This window comes from Bos taurus, chromosome 27 (assembly GCF_002263795.3).
Source record: "Bos taurus isolate L1 Dominette 01449 registration number 42190680 breed Hereford chromosome 27, ARS-UCD2.0, whole genome shotgun sequence".
Lineage (NCBI taxonomy): Eukaryota > Metazoa > Chordata > Mammalia > Artiodactyla > Bovidae > Bos > Bos taurus.
The window spans coordinates 28,941,139-28,943,749 of record NC_037354.1 but is presented as its reverse complement, the minus strand read 5'-3'; the positions used below and the strand labels follow the sequence as shown (position 1 = coordinate 28,943,749).

The 2,611-nt window shown below is 41.1% G+C and overlaps 1 non-coding gene across 1 annotated transcript; it reads left to right on the top strand.

Annotated features, from left to right (window-relative positions):
* The first annotated feature begins 253 nt into the window (after window positions 1-253).
* Window positions 254-326, top strand: TRNAG-CCC (transfer RNA glycine (anticodon CCC)). The gene has a single exon. It is a non-coding gene; the product is annotated as a tRNA-Gly (tRNA).
* The last annotated feature ends 2,285 nt before the right edge of the window (window positions 327-2,611 follow it).

The window sequence follows — 2,611 nt, the reverse complement described above, 5'->3', positions numbered from 1 at the left end:
CATTTTCTAATTAATGTAGCTTTAGGGGAAGTACAATGGGGACCCAAGCTACCCAGCAATGCTCCAGAGATGCTCAATGGGGCCAGTACGCAGTGTTTGTGACCAGTAAGTCTTAGCTAGTGAGAGGTTCCCTTAATTGGAGAACAGTATAAAATTCAATTAAAGAAGTTCAGCCTAGGGCTTTTGAAGTTCAAAATTATAAATTTTTGAAGTTCAAAATTATAAAATTCAATTAAAGAAGTTCATTAGGACTTCCCTGATGGTCCAATGGCTAAGACTCTGTGCTCCCAATGCAGGGGGCCCAGGTTCAATTCCTGGTCAGGGAAATAGATCCTCCATGCTACAACTCAGAGTTCACACGCTGCAATTAAAGATTCTGCATGCCACAACTAATACCTGGCACACAAATATATATACATACGTATGTGTGTATATATATGTGTGTGTGTATTTATATGTGTGTATATATGTATATTTAAATATGTGTATATATGTATCTATATGTGTGTGTATATATTGTATATTTAAATATGTGTATATATATAAAGTTCAAACTATAAATTCAGTAAAATAAAATGAGGTTAATGGGGGGCTTGGGCTTCTGCATTGCTGGGCAGAGAAAAGGAATCTCAGATCTCTCCTGATTACACTCCTGCTCATTTCAGGCTGCAGGATCTGCGATGTGATGGAAGTAGGAGCCGTGGAGAATGTTGATAACTGACCCCAGACTCCCAGAAGAGGGCATGTATAACAGTTCTTAGAGGTCCCAACACTCTGTAAGAAGGACAGAGGACACATGTAGCTCTCCAGCCACAATTAAGTCATATTTTTTTGTTTACAGAAACTGTTTCTATGGAAACTCACCAGCAAAGTCTCTTGGTCTCTGCAAGCAGAGGTCATTTTGAGAGATGTGTGTTTTTGGTGGATGTAAAGTAGCAATATAAAAGTGAGTCAAGTTGATACATGATACAAACGGAGTTGTATTCCTCCTCCCGTTCAGATTACCCCTTAGGGAGGAGAGGGATGATGTGGTTTCAGATGTCCATCCTGAACGACAGGGGAGCACAAGGTGATGGCGAAAAACAAGGTGGAACAGAAAGGGCGGTGAATCAGAAGCCAAGAGATTAGTTGATGCAGTCCTGATTCAGCCACTAAGTGACTGAGGTCTTACACCATCACTGGACCTCACCGGGTCTTGTGTCCATCACATAACAGGCATTAGGATAAGGCATCATCAACTCAATGGACATGAGTTTGAGCAGGCTCTCAGAGTTGGTGATGGACAAGGAAGCCTGGCATGCTGCAGCCCATGGGGTTGCAAACAGTCGGATACGACTGAGCGACTGAACTGAACTGAACTGAACTGAAACTAGATTGAATATAAAGTCCCATCTAACTTGGGAATTCTGTGTTTTCATAACTGCAGCCACTGTTTTCTTCTCATCAGTACTCTGATGAGCTGAGAGGAGCTGGGGGAGAACTCTTACGGAATGCTCACTAAAGAATGCATCACATAGTTTGTGTATGACGATATGTATATGACACGTACTTCTCTAATTTTCATGATGGCATGAAATTCTATGGTGTGAAAAGCCTTATACTCAAGAACTTCTGCCTTTTTCTCCCTGTTCTTTCTGATCCAGTTATTGCTGCAGACTGTATCTCTGATTCCCTAAACCATTCAATCAACTCTCAGAATAAATGGATGAAGCTTGGTGGCTCCTTTTACAGTGACTTCTCCTTTAAACTGTCATAGGTTTTCTTGGTTTGTTTATTTGGAATATTTAGATAATTAAAAAAAATATTAGCAGAAGGATGATGACTGATATCTTTCAATCCTGGAGTTTGGGAGATAAACTGCAGAATAATAGATTTGGACCCCTTGGGATTCATATATCCAGAACTTAAGCCTCACCTCCTTTGTGTGAATCCCTTAAATTATAGCTAATTATTCCTCCCTCTTTCATCTTACAAATCATTGCTCTTTCTTATTTATCCTTTAGCATATTTCAAAGTGTAAGTGAGCAAATTTAGGTAATATATAATCAAAATTTATACCAAACATGGAAATGACTGGGTAGATTAAAGCTAAAGTGTCATTTTAATAATTATGTGTCTCAAAATCAGCAGTTGATACCTTGGAGAAAAGAAGGTGAAAGTGTTAGTAGCTCAGTCGTGTCCTACTCTTTGCAACCCCATGGACTGGAGACCTCCACGCTCCTCTGCCCATGGGATTCTCCAGGCAAGGATACCAGAGTGGGTAGCCATTTCCTTCTCCAGGGGATCTTCCCAATCCAGGAATCAAACCTGGGTCTCCTGCATTGCTGGCAAATTCTTTACCATCTGTGCCACCAGGGAAGCTTGGGTAGATTAAAAATATGTTCTAAAACCATGCAGAGAACTTGGTAAGGATCTCTCTGTGGGACTGAACAAGTTTCATAGAAAAGTGAAAATCTTAGTCTGAAAAATCTGGGCCCCTGGGAATGGATCTGGGCAAGAGGAAAGGAGGAATGTTGTTCAGGCTGCAGCCCTGAATCTCCTGCCTGGATACACAGGTCCTGCGGCAGTGCTGATGTCACCAACTCCGTGAACTGAAGGAGGAGTTTATGAC